This window comes from Nyctereutes procyonoides, unplaced genomic scaffold (genome assembly GCF_905146905.1).
Source record: "Nyctereutes procyonoides isolate TBG_1078 unplaced genomic scaffold, NYPRO_anot_genome, whole genome shotgun sequence".
NCBI lineage: Eukaryota > Metazoa > Chordata > Mammalia > Carnivora > Canidae > Nyctereutes > Nyctereutes procyonoides.
Window position 1 is genome coordinate 67,055,001 of NW_026575052.1, and position 21,130 is coordinate 67,076,130.

The 21,130-nt window shown below is 38.7% G+C and overlaps 1 protein-coding gene across 3 annotated transcripts in view; it reads left to right on the forward strand.

The window, feature by feature from the left end:
• Window positions 1-21,130, forward strand: part of CACNB2 (calcium voltage-gated channel auxiliary subunit beta 2) — a 383,666-nt gene that overhangs the window by 168,278 nt on the left and 194,258 nt on the right. The gene's annotated exons all lie outside the window — the stretch shown is intronic.

Here is a 21,130-nt window from a genome sequence, read left to right on the forward strand (position 1 = left end):
TCATCAGGCATCCTGGCAGCCATCTGAGAAGCTGGGTAGGGCTGCAGCCATCTCAGCTGCTGGCACCTGGGAACAGCAGCAGTGACAGCACATATTTTAAAATTTGAGTGACAGGCAGGTGGGGGGTGGACTCTTCTAGACTTGCAGGCAGACTGCAGCCTTGTGCAGTCTGGGCTCAGCATGTTCTTTGTAGAGCTCTCTTCCAGATTCATACCTGTAAGCAGGTGTCCTCTAAACTTGGAAGTTTTGTGGGGTCTCTTTGGGGTCATTAGTCCCAAAGGGGAATTCACAGTGAAGGGATTCGGCTTAGAGCCTTGTTGGCTACTGGTGTTGCCTCTGAAAATAAAGGATTGGAGAGGGTTTATTTTTGTTTTTGTTGTGTCGTGAAGTCTGGGCAGGGGCACAGCCAGAAAAGCAGGGATGTGAGAAATGTTTGAGGGAGGGAGAAGAAAAAGAAGAAACACATCTCCATGCCACGTGTCTCTGATGACACACTTGCTCCTTTGCAGAAGTCAACACTGAAGTCTTAGATGCCATGACAACTCACATGACTGTCTTCTTTCAGCCACTTTCTCAATAATCTTGCAGAAACCCTGCACAGATGTCAGAGGCTGTCGAGGCCGGCTCTCCATGTAGGGGCACATCCCAGCTCTGCCCTGGACCAGCTCTGGGACTAGTCCCTTGTCTTCGTGAAGACAGTTTTTGCACATGACCAAGGGGGAGAGTTGTATCTGGCCTCACCCCCAACAGTAGAGAGCAAAACGATCTCTGTGAGTCTTCCACTGTAAAACATTACACACGTGTGATTTTTTTTTAATGAGATTGAAATTCATTCGATTTCTAGAAAAACTATCAGCATTCTAAAGCCAGAATTGCAAGTCATGGTAACAGTGGACCAGTGTGTTTCTCAGTACACAATGGGCAGGTGTTGTCCCTCCAACCAGGACATGAAAAACTCCCACTTCCATCTAAGAGAGTGGAGCATAACAAAGGGTTCAATACATTTGTTTCAAATACGGAGTTGAAAAGATTGCTTGTTTCCCCTGATTTCCAGGTGAAGGATAAATCTGTGCTCATTTTCGCTGCACTTTTTTTTTCCCCCATGTAACCTAAACCTGTTAATATCTATATTCAGCAAAGCTGACATGGTTGCCTGGCAACCTGGCTTAGTGAGCTAGCAAGACACCAAAGCAAGAAATGAAATGCGGCTAACAAAACCGTGGTTTATGCTGCCGTTGCACAGAAATTCATTCCCCATGTGTTGTGTATGGATTTTTATTTTCAAAATATAAATAAATCTTTCCAAATGTTGCCTCAAGGCAATTTGGAGTTTAAAAATTATGGTATATTAGGTACCATTTCAAGGAAGTTGAATAAGTGTGGAGGAGAAATCTCTCTCTGCTCTTTAAACAGGGGGTGCTCATTTTCCCCCCTCAAGTCATCATCTCTTCACTCTCGCTTTTCATCTACTCTGCAGGAAGATGTATACATTATTCCTGGGATAGGATGTCATGGAAACTCAAGTGTTGACACCAGGACATAGAAGTTTAGGATTAATTATGGCCAAACACGTATTTTTGCATCATGTATAAAGGAGTACAGAGAAAAATGAATTAAAATGACTCTACTTATGTAGCTTTCTCTACCTTTCCACCTTTATATGCTTTCTTTTCTTGTATTCTTCCCCGTGGAAACTTTATCACCTCTAAAATTGAGAACAGGGAAAGCCTTTGGATTAAAGAAAATAAATATCATCCACTTCATGCGCAATGTAGAAGATGTAACTGCAGGCAAAATTTGGAAGCTACAGTTTCCATTGTCTGTTGTTTTATTATCTCACTTGTTTCAGAGTTCAGGTTTTATTAAGTAAGTTTGATAGTCAAAGGAAAGTAAATGAACAGACTATGAATCAAATCCTTTTTGAAATAAGGTTGGAGAATAATGTAGGATAAAAGATGTAACTGAGATTCGAAAGTTGAAGATGTGGGTAAGTCTGACAAGGGTGAGAACAGAAGACTGAGCTTAGTAATATCTGTGGTTATCAGCATGAATTCTCAAAATCTGCCTGAAAATATCCCCTGATATTTCCTACATGATGGAGGAAGCCAGTCTTTTATTATTACTTTGCCATCAAGTAGTCAATTACATCAATCTGATGTTCTTCTTTCTCTTATCCTTCTTCTGTAGATGGTATGAATTATGCGTTTTCAAGACAAACTGGCAGTCCAGATCTTATGTAAAATCTCCTAATTTTTAAGTGTTGACTTCAGTAAAAACAAACAACCTCGATACCTTATAGGCCAGACTGAACATACCCGGAAACCAGAATATCCTTGCGGTTGCCATTTGTGACTCTGGATGCAGGGGGAGGGATGGGGGTTGGTGGGGGAATCCTAAGGAATTCTCACCTGTGCAGATGCTGCAAATAAAAGTGAGAATTATCAGGGAGTAGGACAAGAGATGGGATCCTGCTTGACGCCATAGTAACTAGAGATGCAGAGGAAGGATTTCAGGAGGAAGAGAAGGGGTATCCACTGGTCAAAAGTGACTTTAGCGAAAGGGCCTTTTTTTATCTCAGAAGAGGAATTTTCAAGGGGTTGGTGACAGTCAAGCACAAACGCAGTGAGTTACAAGGAGTGTGTGGGTGATGAAAGTAAAAACCAGCAAAATATAGCCTACATTGTCCAGAAGGTGGAAGTATGCCACAGTCACTTGGAAGAAGCAAATTGAGAGAAGATGTGAACAGATTTGTAGACAGAGCACAAATTTCTGGAACAAGTGGCAGAAGATAAGACCAAATACAGAGGTCTAGAGTTAACTTTTGAGAGAATTAAGAATTTAAAAAGGGAACAACACAAAGATGAATATGTGAAAGTTTTGTGAGTGTGGATCATGACATCAATTCTGAATTGACATTTCAGTTGACATGTCTTGTTTAGTTGACAGTAGAGGGGAGGCGCTTGGAGAATGAGAAAGGCAGAGTGAGATAGGAGGGAGAAGGCAAAAGGTCTGTTATGAAATCATTGTAAGCGGCATTGAGAGTCATGATGAAATTGGGTAAAGTGATATGTGTTGAGAACCTCCAGCAATTTGCAGTAACCCTGGAGAAAATGACTAAAATTCTCTTTCTAGTGAAGAAGTAGAAACGGAAGATGGTTAGGGAGGGAGGACTCGTGGGTTGCTAAAGACTGTACTGCTGCAGTCCTCAAGCCTGACATTGGACCTTGGGAAGTGGGTCAGGGAGAAAAGCAAACGATTCCAGGAGGAAATTAGTAGCCCAAAGATAGGGACGCCTGGGTGGCTCAGTGGTTGAGCATCTGCCTTCAGCTCAGGGCGTAATCCTCCACCCAAGGATCAAGTCCCACATCGGGCTCCCTGCATGGAGTCTGCTTCTCCCTCTGCCTATGTCGCTGCCTCTCACTGTATGTCTCTCATGAATAAATAAATAAAATCTTTTTTTAATAAAAGTAACCCAAAGATACTGCAGAGGTATTAAGGACCCAAGGTCATGGGAAAGGCTAATTTCAGGTTTATTGTAAGAGAAGGAGTGGATGAGGTAAAAATAATATTGTGATCAGAGAAAAGTTTCATGATTTGAAGTCCCTTAGTTAAAACAATTCAGGGGTCCCCAGTTGGCTCAGTCAGTAGAGCCTGCGGCTCTTGATCTCAGGGTGGTGAATTCGAGCCCCACGTTGGGTGTAGAGATGACATAATTAAAACACACACACACGCACACGCACACACACAACATACACACAATTAGAAGTAGAGACCAGAAGAGGTAAGAGTTATGTGTGTGGGTTCCTAGGGAGAAAACTAAAGTGCTTCTGGTTAAGGAGACCCTGAGACCTAAGGGGAAGGACAGAATTTGACATGTGATATCACAGATGATGGCAAAGTCTATAGTAGAGAGAAAAATCAAACCAGGTGAAAAAGTGTTTCAGATACCTGGGGTAAACCTCAAAAGTCAGTAAATAGACAACCTTTTATATTACAACCTTTTATATTACAACCTTTATCATAATTTACAATTAGATACCGATTATTTGTTCTTGATACCTTACTTCCCTTCCTACTAAATTAAAGACAAAGATCATATTTTAACTATTTTTTTTGCCACTGAATATAATACGTAGTTCCCAGCACAGTGATGGCCCAGAGCCAGCATAGTCAATAAATATGTCACATAAATTAAAAGATAGCAAGGGGGGGTGGGAAGGGGTCCTGGAATTTGACTTCATGGATTTAAAAAACCTTGAGAAGGGGATCCCTGGGTGGCGCAGCGGTTTGGCGCCTGCCTTTGGCCCAGGGCGCGATCCTGGAGACCCGGGATCGAGTCCCACATCGGGCTCCCGGTGCATGGAGCCTGCTTCTCCCTCTGCCTGTGTCTCTGCCTCTCTGTGTGTGTGTGTGTGTGTGTGTGTGTGTGACTATCATAAATAAAAATAAAAAAAAATTAAAAAAAAAAAACCTTGAGACCCCTGACTGAAAGGAGGGGGAAATATTTTGGAAGTGGCAGGAAGAAGTTATCTCTTGATACAATCTAAAAGCTAATCACTTCCAAATTGTAACAAGAGAGAAGTCATTCAAACATTTGTTATCCTGCAGGAGACAAAGAAGAAGGTGGATTACTCCTTGAGTCAGAAGTGTTGTACGTTTTTCCCCCGTGCAGTTGTGTAAAACCAAAATTAGATGTGTTTAAGACTAAAGAATCTACACCAAAATTTTATGCTTTTGTTTTTCTTTCATTATAAAGCAGCAAATGTATTTTAAATTTGTAACCCCATAGAAGCATTCACAGTGATTTCCCAGTTACCATTCAGTTTTCCCACAAGGTCACTTTCCGTAGTTCACGCGATCTGGCTTTTGGGGTCATGATGAATAGTAAGTTGGATATGCATCTGCCTGCCAAAAACAACCCTGAGAGTGCCAAGAATGGGAGCCAGCAAAGTTACGGAAGGCATAAGGTATGCCTGACACCTTGGGCTCCTGGCAAAATGAGTCAAGCGTATGACTTGACAACTTTTTTGGGTGAACAAGTTGTCCCTTTTGTATAAAATGTCGTCAACTCATTGATGTGTATTTGCTGATGCCAGCCATAAAATGAGGCTCTTTCAAAAATGTAATTTTAAAACAGAGTAATATTTGAATATAAACTTACTCTGGTTCTCATTTTTGTATGGAAGCATTACAGAATAGTGTTTTGTTTTGTTTTGTTTTGTTTTGTTTTTAAATGGGTGGCTCAGTCGGTTAAGCATCCAACTCTTGATTTCAGCTCAGGTCTCCATCTCAGGGTCTTGAGTTCAAGCCTCACTTTGGGCTCCATGCTGTGTGTGGAGCCTACATTAAAAACAAAAATCATGCCCTCCAAGTGATAGGCTTGTATTTTTTCCCTCATTGTCACTACTTTTTTTTTCTGCGAAAACTAACATTTTCAGTATTGAAATAAGGTAAAACTGTTGTCTGCCACATTCCCCAAATTTTAAAAAATCAGATGGTAACTTTCTGGACTAAATCTGTTTTTTATGCTTCAAGTTGTGTAAAAGGGAGAAGTAAGATTTACTCTTGGATTTTGTGAAAAGGGGAAAAATAGGGGAATATCCAGAAGGAGAGAAGACAGAGTCAGAACATCTCCAGCCGTTATATTAATACCAGGCTGTGAAGAATCTCTATATTGAAACCAGAACTTGACTAGGAAATAAGTGTTCTCCCCCAAGAACGGGAAGACAGGGCTTCTGGGTCAGAGCCACATGGTGCTATCTTCATCCATCCATTCATTCCAAGACTATGAGTATAGTATATCCTTAAGAAGATGTTGATTATATTTGATCCATGAATTGCTATTGTTTCAGAATGAATGTCCGAATAAGTAGTTCAGTGAGAATGAGGCAGGCATGTATTTTTAAACATGTATATAATAAATGGCTTATTGATTGACAATTAGAATCAAGATAGGAAAAAAAAACTAACAATCAACATTAGATTTTCCAGCTTGAAAAAATTAAAACGTGAAGATATCTTTGAGACCAGTTATTACATGAAGAAATATTATAGGATCATTTATTTTATCCATTCAACTAGTAACTATTGAGTATCTACTATCTGTACTGAGGAATCAATGATAAAGTCCTGGCGTTCTATGAACTTACCTTCTAGCCAGGAGGTGGGGAAGGCACAAAATCAACCAACAAATAAATATACAATATGGCAGGTGTGGAAAAAAAATTGAAGCCGGGAAAGAAGAAAAATGACAGGTCAGGGCATGGGATGCATTTCTCTGAAGGGTAGTCAGAGAGGCCACTCTTGTTAAGGTGATGCTCGTTCCAAGAAACTAGAATTTGATGCATCATTTCATACTATTCCAGAATGATGGCAGTGCTACCAATTCCAAACCTATTTTTATATATTTGGTTATACAGTTTCTCATATTTGCTTTATTTTCAAATAGTTTATTCCCAAATTTGAGTAGTACAGCTTTTCCTTTTTCTTTTCTGTTGTCTTTTCAGAAATGTTTTAAAACTCCGTCTTTGAAATTCTAGAATTTGCCAATTATCTTTGGATTGTGTGGTTCTTAAACAATGTTTTTTTATCCTCTCTAAAGTCTACTTTGATGGCAATAATTAGGTTTCCTGTAATTGTAAACCAGGAAAAGCTTGCACTAGAAAAAAATAATTTTTTAAAAGATTTTATTTATTTTTTGAGAAAGACTAAAAGAATTCAGGAGCAGGGAGAGGGGTAAAATGAGAGGGAGAGAGAGAATCCCTCCCAAGGCGACCTCATGCCAAGTGCAGAGCCTGACTTGGGGCTCGACCCCATAATACCGAGAACATGACTTAAGCCAAAACCTAGAATCGGTAGCCTAACTGACTGGGCCACCCAGGCACCTCTATACTATGATTTTAAAAATTGGAAATAAACAGCATTTGCTATATCATGATTATGAAAATGTCATTTGCATATTGGATCCACAGAGAAGGAAATGAGCTCTAATACAATAAAAAGTTGCCAGTCAGGGGTGACTCTCCATTCTCTGCCAGCCAGTGGACACTTCTGTTTTTTTGTTTTGTTTTGTTTTTTAAGTTTCCATCTGCTGCTTTTCAGTTTTATTCAACTGATAGTGTGGTGATATCCCAGGAAGAGCTTGTTCTTGGGTTATTTTTTGTTTTGTTAGAAAATCTTTAGTAATTAAATATATATGTGTGTGTGTAATATACATGTTTAAAAATCTCTTGGTTGTGTTTCTTCAGTCTTGCAAGATTGCTGATGAGAAACCAACTATTAACATGATTCTTTTGTTTTGCAAATAATTTGTTTTTCCTCTCTAGAGCTTTTCATATTTTCTCTTTATCCCTGAATTTCAAGTCTTCATCATGACACATCTAGGTGTGAGTCTTTTTCTCCATCATTCTGTTTAGCTTTGGGTCAAACTGTCAATCTGCATACATCTATGTTTCTTACGTTTTCTCCATTCTCATCAGATCAATGTTGAAACACTAGGATCTATTTGAATTTCTTAAGCTCTTATATTTGCCATCATTTTTCCCCTTTGTTTTTATAGACCTCCACTTTGGTCTTCAAATGTATCTATTTTATTAATCTTACTGGCCATTGAATTTTTGGGGGGCTGGCAAGTGTATTTTAATTTCCAAGAGCATCCTCATTGCCCCATTACTGCTCTTTCATAGCTTCTTGTTCTTGTTTTATAACTGCAATAATCTCTTAACTCTCTGAAGATACTAATTTGGATTTTTTTTTAATTTGCTTATATTCTTTGCTTTGTTTCTGTTTCCTTGGGGAAATGTTGGATCTTCTCTTTCATATTGCTCTTTTTGCTTGTTTTTCAAATGTATGGTTTTCCTTATTTATTCATTCATATTTGGGCATGAATGACTACATTGGTTCCTATAGATTGGAGGCATAGGGTCCTCAAAGGTTTTAGTATTGTTTCCCCCATAGACCCATTGTACCTGAGTGGGAGGGAGAGCTGCAGTTGTGTAGCTGAGTAGGACAGATGGTAGTTAGCCTTCCCTGTGGGATGTGTGATCAGGGAACCTCCAGGCAGGAACCCCACAATCACCTTGTTTAGGGAAGCCTTAACCTTAGGGGTGGAATACTACAGTTCACTGCTGGGAAAACCTACTTTTCCTTCTCCTGCAAGAACGCCTTCCATGATTTTGAGGATGTCAGTATTTTTAACCTCAAAGTTTTTTTTTCTTTCAGTCCCAAAACCTTTTAAAATGCATTTATATGTTTAATACTCCTTCTCTTTTTTTTAAGTTCTCTGACAAAAACAAAAAAAACAAAACAAAATAAAAAACCTCTCCAAGTCAATAAACCTTAGGGAATAAATTAAAATTATTAGTATGGTCAAATTTAAAGTCTTCTAAATATTCAATATAGTACATAAACTTAGTGAGTTTTCAACTGAAAATCCCAAGTCTAAACCAATTACTCAGTTATATATTTTAAGTTGGAATCTGTTTCTACGGGTCCAAATTCTCTTAAATGTTATAAATACATAAAATACAAAGTATACAAGAGTCCTTTGCATAAAAATTCAAGTTTATTTTATTTGTTTAATCATTTGAGACATTGCTGTTGTAATTCTAAATTTTTCTAGGCATACCCTCCAAGGAAATAATTTGTGTGATCCCATCTCTGCCAGTTAAGATTATATAATGACCAGAAATGTTGGCCTAGACTCTGAATGAATCCTTGTCAACACCAGAAGACGTGCCTGGCACTTTATCAATGTCCTTTAAACGTATTTATTTAGGAAGATGAGGCTGTGGGAGGGGGCAGGTCATCCAAAGCCCTTCTCTGCTCCTTGGTCTACCTCTTCCTGGCTTGTATACTCTGCCTTTCTTCAGTTTTTAAGATTTGTATATGCCTTTTCTGCCTAACTGTAAAAGTAACTGATAAACCTAGCCTCCTTTTTATGTATTTTCAAACACTTAGGACGACACAGCTCTCTTGGAGGGTATTCAAAGGATATCCAACTGAGTTCTAGAGAGCACTTTTGATTGACTTTTTTGAAACAGTGTTCAAGGTCACATCACTGACATTTACTGACTGAGAGACAGAGCAAGTGACTGCTGACCTCTAGAGGATGCTTGATGCTATAAATGATAATTTTTCTGTACTAGCAACAGCACTTCCATCAAATGGTTGTAATGAATTTGGATTGGGATAATTCAAATATAGCGCATAGCCCAGGGCCTGACACATAGGAAGAGCTCAGTATCTATTATCTTTTACTATGGCTACATCTGGTAAATAACCATCAATAAAAAATAATAATCTTTAGATGAGAGAGAAACTTCTAAGCATGTATTAAGCTGATTGGTGTTGTGCATCTGCCCTACCTTCCCTTTGTTTTGAGCAATATTTTACTGACCTAGTATTAACAATAACAAGTTAGCTTTAGAGCAGAGTTTCTCTACCTTGGCACAGTTGACATTTTAAGCTGGATAATTCTTTGTCGTGGAAAGCTGTCCTGTGCACTGTAGGAGGTTTAGCAGCATCCCTGATCCCTACCCACGAAGCATGAGTAGCAACCTCTCTGCGGTTGTGACAACCAAAAATGTCTCCAGACTTTGGCACATGTCTTCTGGAGAAGGCAAAATCATCCCTAGTGGGAACCACTGTTATTTTATAGTGATGTCAATTTGCACATTTTTTAAAAATTATTTTTGTCTTTGCTTCTCTGAACTCTGTTCCTATCTTTGGAGCTTTCTATCTTTCGCCCTAACAGCCACATAGACTATGTCATCACCTCCTTTTTCTCCCAAGCTCGGGATCTAAAGATGGGGACATAATTGAGATTAAATTCAAAGCTTTATTGAAATTAATAATCAACCTGTTAGGGGAAAGAATGTTTCCCATAACCCATAAGATAGCACATCTTGTGAGCCTGACTTTTGCTGGTTAAGAGAATTACAGATGTATTCCATTGAGAAAAGTGGTATGTTCCCACAGTAGTGCACAACATTGTATTCTTCTAGTTAATAAGTTTCAAAAGAGCTGTTTCTATTTGTGGTTCCTACAAAAATAATGGCTTGCAAGTCATCTATTTATGATAAAGTTAATTCCTCTCCATTAAAATATTATAGGCTTTTGATGAAAGGAATCCATTTACTAGAGGCTTCTGGACAATCAATAAATATTTTAATTTTTTTTTATTTACTTATGATAGTCACAGAGAGAGAGAGAGAGAGAGAGAGAGGCAGAGACACAGGCAGAGGGAGAAGCAGGCTCCATGCACCGGGAGCCCGACGTGGGACTCGATCCCGGGTCTCCAGGATCGCGCCCCGGGCCAAAGACAGGCGCCAAACCACTGCGCCACCCAGGGATCCCTCAATAAATATTTTAACCTGAATTGTAAAATACCAAATGATTACATAGTATCCATAGAGTGTTATTAGCTTTATACATTCAGTAAATATTGATTATTGAGTGGATGATTGAGCATAACATACACTGAATTTTATCACATGGAAACTCTATATAATTATCATACTACCAATATTGTAATTAATAGTTTTCTAGAAGAGAGAGTTATAAAAATGTCATGTACCACTGTTAAGAGTTGGGATTTGGAGGTAAGAAAAAAAATTTTTTTAATAGATTTTTTTTATTTTTTATTTTTATTTATGATAATCGCACAGAGAGAGAGAGAGAGGCAGAGACACAGGCAGAGGGAGAAGCAGGCTTCATGCACTGGGAGCCTGACGTGGGATTCGATCCTGGGTCTCCAGGACCGCGTTGTGGGCCAAAGGCAGGCGCTAAACCACTGTGCCACCCAGGGATCCCCTAGAAAAAAAATTTAATTGACCAACCTATCAAAAAATAATCCTGGGTGGTTCAGTCTATTAAGCGGCCAACTCTTGGTTTCAGCTCACATCATGATCTCAGGGTTGTGGGATCCAACCCTGCATCAGGCTCTGCACTCAGTGGGGAGTCTGCTTTGGAGTCTTGCTTCCTCTCTTTCTGCCCCTCCCCACTCGTGCTCTTTCTCTCTAAAATGAATACATAAAATTTAAAAAAATCCTAAGGAATATTTCTCTTGTTAGTGAATTTGAATATTAATTACATTTTCCATTTTGGATAAGAATACTATACAAAGATGCTCCACTATGTTATTCAGTAAATTGTTATAGCAGTAAAAATCATAGGGTCTTTTTTCCCTCTGTTTTTCCTTTTTGTGTAAGTCTGAAAAATTACTTGCAGAGAGGTGAAAACATATTTAGACAATTGCAATTCCACAACCCATCTTCTCACATTCATGGAAAAAAAGTTAGCCTCTCTAAACATTCAACCACAATAACTGAACCAATCTATTACCATTGCCCTCAGTTACTTCTCAAGTAGAGCAAAACATCTCTCAATGCACATCAACCCTGCAGTGGCATGCTGCAACAAACACAACAACAAACTTCTATATTATAGAAAGCTTTCCAACTTCCAATGGAAAATATATTTGTTTAATACAGTAAGTAATAATTCTAGTGCAACAAAAGAATTTGACTTCATCTTAGAAACTTCTTAAAATTTGTACCCAAAGATTAAAAACCATACAGTAAAACCTTATTATCTCAGAACGACTGATGGGAAAGACTACTAAAATTCTAGTGATTTTTGTTTTGGAAGAAATTCACATATTGACTCTAACCCAGTAAGTTAAAGACATGCATAAAGCAACTTCTGATTCATAGATAGGAACAGTGGTATGTTGGTAAATGTTTAATATAAAGCTATCCAGAAAGGAGGAAAGGAAGAAAGAAAGAAACCTTCTGATTTGTAGCATTTGCCAATTTCCATGGTGAAAATTCTTCCCATTATGGCCAATTTCAAGCTACAATGTGACATCACTGAATTGGTTCTGGAAAGAGATGCTCACCAGTACACCATTACATAGTGTTTGCATTGTACAGGTATAACAGATTAAATGACCTCAAGAGTATAGATAGTAGTGAAGTACAGTAAAATAATAAGGAAATTGAGTTTTCAGTACTTATTACCTTTGGTTTTAAGCATAATTTGTTTAGTTGTAAGTTTTATCATTTAACTTTTAGTAATGGCTGTATCTGAGAACTGGCTCTCAAACTTCTTGAAATTTTAACAGTCAGCTGGCCAGTTCCAAGAGCACAGCACTAGTATTTTTTCATTTATATGTAAATTTTCTAGAAGATAAATAGGTACTCGCAACATCTGTTTCCCAAGTATTTTCATAGTAATTTCCTTGCAGTATTAATGTATATTTATTCGCTTATAGATCTAGTGCCTAAAACAGAGGCTGACATGTACTGAGTTCTCAATAAATGTTGGGTACCTGGCGATCTTAAAAACATGAAACAAGCCTGGTAAACCAAAGGGAAGATCAGTTAGCGCCTGTTGTTATTACTTCAAATTACCTCTGAATTAAACATCGATATGAATAAATAGAAAATGGCTTCAATTTGCATACAGATCCTAAGAGAATAAATGAAAGGCTCCTCTGCAGATTATAGTCCTCTTCCTTACTGGGATCATGCAAAGTCTGAGGGTACCCTTGGCCCCAGCCGACCTTTTCAATGTCATCTTTCTGTGTCATTGTTTAAAATAATTTTCACTAACTTTCACTAAGGTGTCATTAGGAGAGTGAAGAAGAGAAAAGGTGAGAAGGAGCTGATGCTCCTTTACACTTTTACCACCTGCTTCATCTGGTTTGAGTGGAAGGAAAGTGGAAGTGGAAGGAAACACATCGTTACCTCCCCTGTGCTCTTAACCCCACAGCACTTTGCTCTTTATTCCCATCCACATGACAACCCACTTCACTAAAACTGCCCTCTCAGAGGTCTTCAAGGACCTTCTCCTGACTTGTTGCAGTGCCCTCTTTGCACCCCTCATCCTACCAAACTTCTTTCTAGTGTTTGACTTCAATGGACACTCATTATTTCCTGGAAACTTCCTACTTTTACTCATCCATTCAGTAAATACTTATTGAGTTCTCAGACTGAGGCCAAATGAGTTCTCATTTTGGGCATTGGGAAATCAGTCATGAATAAGATGGTTGAGATCTTTGTCTCTGAAACGTTCTGTTTTAACTGTGAAAGGCAGCAGATAAAACAAAACAACAAATTATGGAGAATGGTGGGTGTTTGTGATGGAGTGAAGTCTTTTCTAAGGAGGTGACCTTTGAGCAGAGACCAAAAAGACAAGGAAAAGCTACTCTGTGATCCAAGGTGTAGAGCATTTCAGGCAGAGGGAGGTGCAAAGGCCCTGAGAAGTGAGTCATATATTATTCAGGAACAGACAGGCCAGCATAGCTGGAGTAGAAGGCCAATGGTGGAGATGGCAGCACATAACGTCAGACAGATCGCCAGGGGCAGGTTCATTGTTGTGTTCTTATAGTCCCGCTCTTCTTCCAAGGGTACTTTCACTAATACATTCTCTTTGGTCAGCCCTTGATCCTTCTCTTTATACTCTGCCACCTCCAGAACCTATTAGTTCCTCCATCAATTGGTTACTCCTCAGCAAGAATTAATTTCTTCCTCTCTGATCCTTCTACAAAACTCTTGCCCTTTTTATATCCAGCCCATATTCTCCTCCATTTTTCTATCAAACAGAAGCTTCTTAGCATAAGGAGCTTATCTTACTTACCTTCAGCAAGGGCAAAGGCTTTCTTACTGCTTTTGTTTAATTTGGTTTGGGTTTTGGTTCTTGACACATATGTACAAGATAAATGTTTTTGTTTTATTGAATAGGTGAGTACCCAGTGTTTCCAATATAGCTTGTAAAACCAAAGACATGATCATCAGTGGTAGTAATATGGAATGTTTGAGAACATGAAGTCTGGATCTAGACTTCTGGAACAGAATCCCAGCCCAACTAGGTACTAACTGTGACCTTGCACAAGTTAATCTATCATGCTTTTGTTTTCTCATCTGTAAATGGGGATAGTTGTATGTATCCCATAGGGTTATTTTTTAGGTTGAATGAATTAAGGCATGTAAAACACTAGAAAATAGCAGTCAGAACTCCATGACTATTGGCTACTCTTCATGTATCTGTTGGCTGAAAATCTTTGTAGGAGATGTTATAGTTGATTGTTATAGTGTTATAATATGTTATAGTTGATTTTCACTTAGGTGTCGAGTAACTCTTATTTGATTTTTCACAAATTTTGGAATACCTGCAAAAGTCATTTCATTACAAGTAGAATAACCATAGCCAAGAAACAAGGATTTGTTTTTGTCTTTTTTTTTTAAGATTTAATTTATTTATTCATGGGAGACACAGAAAGGGAGGCAGAAACGTAGGCATAGGGAGAAGCAGGCTCCTTACGGAGAGCCTGATGCAGGATACCATCCCAAGATCCTGGGATCATAACCTGAGCCAAAGGCAGGCGCTCAACCACTGAGCCACCCAGGTGTCCCAAAACCAAGGATTTGACTAAAAGAATGATTGCCATACTTAATTTACTTGATTTCTAGCTAGAATTACTGTTGACAACACTGAAGGAGATCAAAGAGCCCACATTTTTCCTTCTTAGGAGACTATTAGTAAGCTCTTTGCTCCACATACTGTGAACTGCAGTATTCCTAAAGAGCAAACCAGTAGAAAAATATGTCTCTTAGACACAGAGGGAATTGGGAAAGCAAGAACAGTCCTTTATAGATAAAGCTCAGGAGCTCTGATGCATCCGGAAGCTTTGGGATGTTTTTTCAGCTAAGTGAGTAGTTGATTCTGAGCCTCTACACACTGGGAAACCCTCCCTCCCAACCATAACCAATCACATTCATTGATTAGATCAAGTTGCGATATAAATATGACAGTATAACTAGACTTTGAGAGATTGCTTTAGCATCTGTTTTAGTTCTTTGCATGCTTTCAGGAATACCACTGCACCTTGAGGATTTAATCAACTTCTTCCACAAGCTACCAGGAGAATATGGCAAATTAGTGCTTAGAAGACAGTTGTTTTTTTGTGTGTGTTTTAATAGCCTCAGTAGTCCAATAGTTGACATCCACAGGAGGCACGACTTCATATGTGTTGTGGCCTGCAGAATGAAGTCATCTTTTGCTCTCTGCCCCATGTTTGTAAATTTGGGGAGGAGCTGGGGTTGTCAATAATGAGGAATCTCCCAGGATGCTTAAGTCCCTTGGGTACACTAAACACTGATTCCCAAGAGAGTATAGCTAATGGCAGGAATCATTAAAATGAACTAAACGACACCCAGAAAGAATGCAACTCATCTTTCAGGGATGAAACCTCATGACTTATAATAAGCAGGCAGTGAGCAGATTATTTGTGGTTAGTATTCGTTGATTGTTAAAGATCTTTGCTGTTCTGACTCAGTGTTTTGTTGTTTGTTTTATTTGTAAATTTTGTCCAATTTCTTTGTTCAATGTAAACATCCTATGTTTCTATAATTTTACAAAATGATCTTGGATGAAATGAAATAAGATTAGAAATAATGATTTGAGGGCTATGAAATATCTCTAACTACATGATTTCATTTCTTGTAAAGAATTTGGGGGCACCTGGGTAGCTCAGTGGTTGAGCATCTGCCTTTGGCTCAGGGTGTGATCTCAGGGTCCTAGGAATCAAGTCCCGCATCAAGTTCCCTGCAGGGAGCCTGCTTCTCCCTCTGCCTCTTTCTGTGTCTCTCATGAATAAATAAAATCTTAAAAAAAGAAAAGAAAATGAAAATGAAATGGTGGGGGTACCTGGGTGGCTCAGTTGGTTAAGTGTCCAACTCTTGATTTCAGCTCAGGTCATGATCTCAGGGTCACCAGATGGAAGCCTGCATTGGCTCTGTGCCGAGCGTGGGGTGGAGCCTGCTTAAATCTCTCTCTCTCCCTCTCCCTCCATGCCTTCCTCTTCCTTATTTATGTGCATGTGTACTCTCTCTCTCTAAACAAATAAAAATATAATAAAAAAGAAAATAGAGTGGTATTTTATGTTATATTAATTTTTGATTTCAAAATGAATGAATGTAAAAGAGACAATATCTGTATTTGTGAGCCTAAAGCCCCAAGTAGATAATAAATTGCCAAAACAACATTAAAGGAATAAAACGTCTTCATTTTGCATTAAGGATCAAAGCTTGCTAAGTCACTTTGGATTAATAGACTTTTAATGTTTTTATATGCACAGCAATCAGAAATACATTAAATATAAAAATTGTACTTTCTGCCTGAAAATATCTAGGGCTTTTTTTTTAAGATAAAAAAAAAAGTTTAGAAACTAAATGCATATAAAAAAAATGCAACCAAAACCCACCACCTTATCTATAAGCAAATGACAGCAAGCAAATGCCCATATAACCCCTCCAAAAAATGTCTATAAAATAGAACATTTCCCAACAGCTCCCAGAAACATCCCTCTGCCTCCTTATCCTTTCTACTCACCACTTTTGCCTAAAGGTAACCACTGTCCTGCCTTCTTGACTTTTATGGTGATAAACTCCTTGGTTTTCTTTATAATTTTATCTTTCTCTCTCCTGTACATTTCCCTGAGCTCTGTAGAGTTGTTTTGCCTAAATTTGCATTATGAAACCCTACTCTTTGTATATATGCTTTGGAGGCTTGCTTTTTTTCCCTCACTAAATACAGCATTTCTAACATTGTTCTATAAAGTTTATGTAATCTATTAGAGACTATATCATAATTTACATGTCCACGCTACTGTCGATGAACATTTTTGGGCTGTTTCTAGTTTTTGAAGACTAATAGAATTATAGTGCAGTGATTATGGACCTGAATCATCAGGAAAAGGTACACTGGGATTCCATACATTCGATGAAAAAATACATGGAATAAGAGATGATTTATATCAGAATGCACCTAAATGTGTTATGTTTGCACACTTAAGGAAATGAGTTTTATTTATTTATTTATTTATTTATTTATTTATTTATTTATTTATTTATTTAAAGATTTTATTTATTTATTCATGATAGACATAAAGAGGCAGAGACATGGAGAAGCAGCTCCCTGTGGGGAGCCCAGTGCAGGACTTGATCCCAGGACCCTGGGATCACGACCTGAGCCAAAGGCAGACACTCAACCACTGAGCCACCCAGGTGCCCTGGAAATGAGTTTTATTACCAGAAAACTCACTCACGTGAAATGTCCTCATGGAAAAACAGAATCACATTCAGTAACTACACTCAACTAAAAAGCAGAAGAGTAGATTTTCCAGCTTTTTATTTTCCTACCCAGAAATAAAAGTAGTAAGTCTTTTTCAGGCATGTTTTAAGTAGTTATAGTATCATTACAGTTCTTTGAACATCTCTAAAGTAAACAATATAAACCTAGTTATCTCAATCTTAAAAAGTCATTTGTAGCCATCGATAGCCTGGCCAATATACAACAGGTAGAACATTATGCACAATGGTACAATGTAAGGAAAATGCAATATACCATATAAAATGATAAGGAAAAATACTATTTTAACAATCTCTCTCTGAGTGAAGGTAACGGCAAGGGAGGCAAGTGAACCTTGGCTAATATTTTGGCTTGTGAGGAATTAATAGGTCATTCATTTATTCATGCACCAGGTATTTATTAGACACCTTCCATGTGTTTGATCACAGTGATGCTAAGACAAGCACACACAATTTTTTGCTTGTGAGATGCTACAGACTTAGGGGAAGAGAGGGATATTAGGTGACTATTTGCATATACAGAGTGATTGGCGCTACATTATAGCAGAAATTTTGCTGTCGTTGTCATCACATATAATAAATGGATGGTCATGATACAGAAATTATTCAAAGATAAATAAACCAGTTGGGAAGTGAGTAATGTGGAGTACAGAGCAAGGGAAAGAATACTTTAAAAATAGTTAACCTTTATTGGGAACTTACATGTGCCAGACGCTAGGCTTCACAATTTGTTATGTTGTCTCCTGTGTTCCTCACACTGACCCTTCGAAGATATACAGATAGTGTTTCCAGGCATGACGACGTGTGACACAGTCATAGTGATATAGTGACCTGTACTTGGAAGGGTCCTAACTTTGGGTTAATGCTTTGCCAGTGCCATCTTGAAATTCTTAATAATTTTGGACAAAGGGCACTCCATTTCCACCTTGCACTACACCCTACAAATTATGTGGCTAGAGTGTCTGCACTGTTAGTTCCAAAAACTGGGGTCTCTGGAGGAGAGTCACTTGCCCTAGGTCACATAGCTCTTAAGCAGAAGAGTCAAGACCCCAGCCTAATTCTTTGGGATGCTGATTCCTCCTGTCCTAACTCCTGTGCTGGTCTCTTTACCTTCTATTTTCAAGATAAATAACAGATAAATAGAAAGTACAATTTACCTGAGTTCGTATACTGAAATGGAAAAGAAGTCAGGAGAGGAAAAGAAAAAATGGATCGGATGGTTGGTTTAGAATTGAATGAAACATGATCTTATCATCATGGCCACCTTGAGTTAAATGGGGGAATCCAAAATAAGTAATTAGTAATGGAAAGCCCTTCCCCAAAGTAAGCAGAGCTTTGAATTTGAAATCATGTTCCCAGGCACCTGGGTGACTCTCAGTGGTTAAGCATCTGCCTTCAGCTCAGGTTGTGATCTTGGGGTCTAGGGATCGAGTCCCACATCGGGCTCCCCACAGGGAGACTGCTTCTCCCTCTGCCTATGTCTCTACCTCTCTCTGTGTGTCTATCATGAATAAATAAATAAAATCTTTTTTTTTTAGTCATGTTCTAAGGTGACTGCTGAGTCTTGATTATCCAAAGTGCAATTTGATGTTGACCCAACCATGTTCTTTCTTGGTAGTTTATGCAAGAAAAGCCAAGAGCAGAACATTTGTGGTGTTAAAATTCAGCAAAAGAAGCAGATGGAGGAAGACATGCAACTCCTCCTTCCTCAGACTCCATCAGTAGTGCTATGCCCTCTGACTGCATTAGATTAAAGATTGAAAATAAACAAGATCCACTTGATCTTAATAAGCATAGTTAACTTAGGGGACCTTCTACTTTAAGATAGCCTCACTTTTCTCTGGAATATGGCAGTTTACTCCTCCAACTATGTAGGATATGCATCCAATTTTTATTAATGCTTCCCATTAATTCAGTAAGTAGAAAGTAATGATTTTTAAAAGCACTTCCTTGGACAACCCTTCCTTGAAGACTAATTAAGTCCAACTTCCATGAAATTCCAAAACAACATTCTAGAACATTTGTGCTTTGTTCATTTGGTTTCGGATAAAGCCTTGAAATATGTTCTTATCTTATTCCAAAGCACCTGTGGATTTCAGGGTTCAAGACAAGTCAACCACAAAAGAACATGCCTATGATATGAATAACATGTTTTTTTTGTAAATGTATTCATTACGCGTTCATAATAAAAAAACAACATAATTCTCTTTTGATTCATTTCTTCAGCCTCCAAAAATATCAGATGTACTTAAATGCTATCTTGTGGAAATATGCACATCTGGAAATACTAAATTGTGCCAGCAGTGTTTTTAATGACCACAATCATGCCCGTACTCTGCAAAGGGCAGAAGTTTAAGACTGTATCTGACTAACTTCCTCTCCTGAATGGACAGAGCTCAGCACGCTGGGGGTTCTGGAGCCGGAGCTGAGTGGGGCACAGGGCTGATTTCAGATTCTGGGGCAAAGGGAGCTGGTGTTAAAGGCAAATTCTAATTGAGGACAAGTCAGAAGTGCCAAATGCTGGAAGCAGATTGAAAGTTAGGAGTGGATATGAGAAAGAACTGCCCGTGAAGTAGGTAGACTCTGCAGCCAGTTCTGGAAGGATCCAAGATTCTGGGAGACACAGGGTGTATCATGGCAACATCAAGGACTCGGTTTCAGGGGATGCATTCAAGAGCTGCGAGAATTCAAGGCTCAAAGACTCAGCAGGGAACAGTGATGAAACCTGCTGAGAAAAGAGGAGAATCAGCCATGGCCCTAACATGATAGTTTTCTATCTTGGCTGCACATTAGAATCACCTGGGGAGCTTTTAAAACTCCACATGCCCACGCCTCGTCCCAGACCAATTAAGTCAGAATCTCAGGGGGTAGGCTTCAGGCATTGGAAGAACTTAAAGCTCCCCAGTGGTTCCACTTTGCAGCAAGGCTGAGAACCCCCAGTTTCAAGCAAGTGATGGTGTTTACCTGATTTATGTATCGTATATATCATAATTCACAGATTAACCACATTCTACCTAAATATCCTTATACCGAAGGCGAACTTATTTATTTTTTCAAATATTTATTTATTCATTTGAGAGAGAGAGAGAGAATGAGAATGAGCAGGGAGGAAGGTAGAGGGAGGAAGAGAGAGGAGAATAGACTCCCCACTGAGCAGGGAGCCAGTGGAAGGGCTTGATCCCTGGACCCTGAGATCATGACTTGAGCTGAAAACAGAAGTTTAACCAACTGAGCCACCCAGAGCCCTGTAAGGTGCACGTATATAGCGATCTACACATACACTTATGCAGTTCTGCTTACCAGATGGTAGTGCTCATCATCAAAGATGCTCGTCCTCTGTCATCCTCAAGGACCAGTGTGGAATATATTGCAAGACATTTATCCTGAAGGGCCTACTTACAGTGATTGACATTTGGGACTCAATGACATGAATCACAGCCTCAGGGCTCATTTGGAGATTTGTAGTGTACGATTTCATTGGATAGAGAATAAAGAGACAGTTTTAAAATGTCACATTTATTTTTGGGATATCTCCAGTTTTTCATCTGATACTCAGAAAATTAGTTTTGACCTCGAAGATCTTCTGAAACGGTCTCTGGGTCCTCAGACCACACCTTGAGAACCACCAACCTAAGGAATGCACACAGTAAAAGTAGTTTGGATTGCAAATCCACAGATGTATTTCCCACGTTCTCTTGGGCTAGAAATACCCACTCTGTCCTTCACTTGTGAGAATTTTATTTTTATGTCTGTTTCCCTAATCCTTTCTTCACTTAGCTGTGGTACACAAATCATTCAGCTTGTGCATGTTCTGGGCCAGGTAGGAATAAACATTCTTGATGTGGATTCACAACCATACTGCAAAAGAAGAATAATAAATCCTCAGAAAGTTTCCCCCAAATAAAATGCTAAGCAGGTTTTAATCTCATTTGAAAACATGAATAAGGGTTCCACTTGTCATATATTCCAAAATTCCT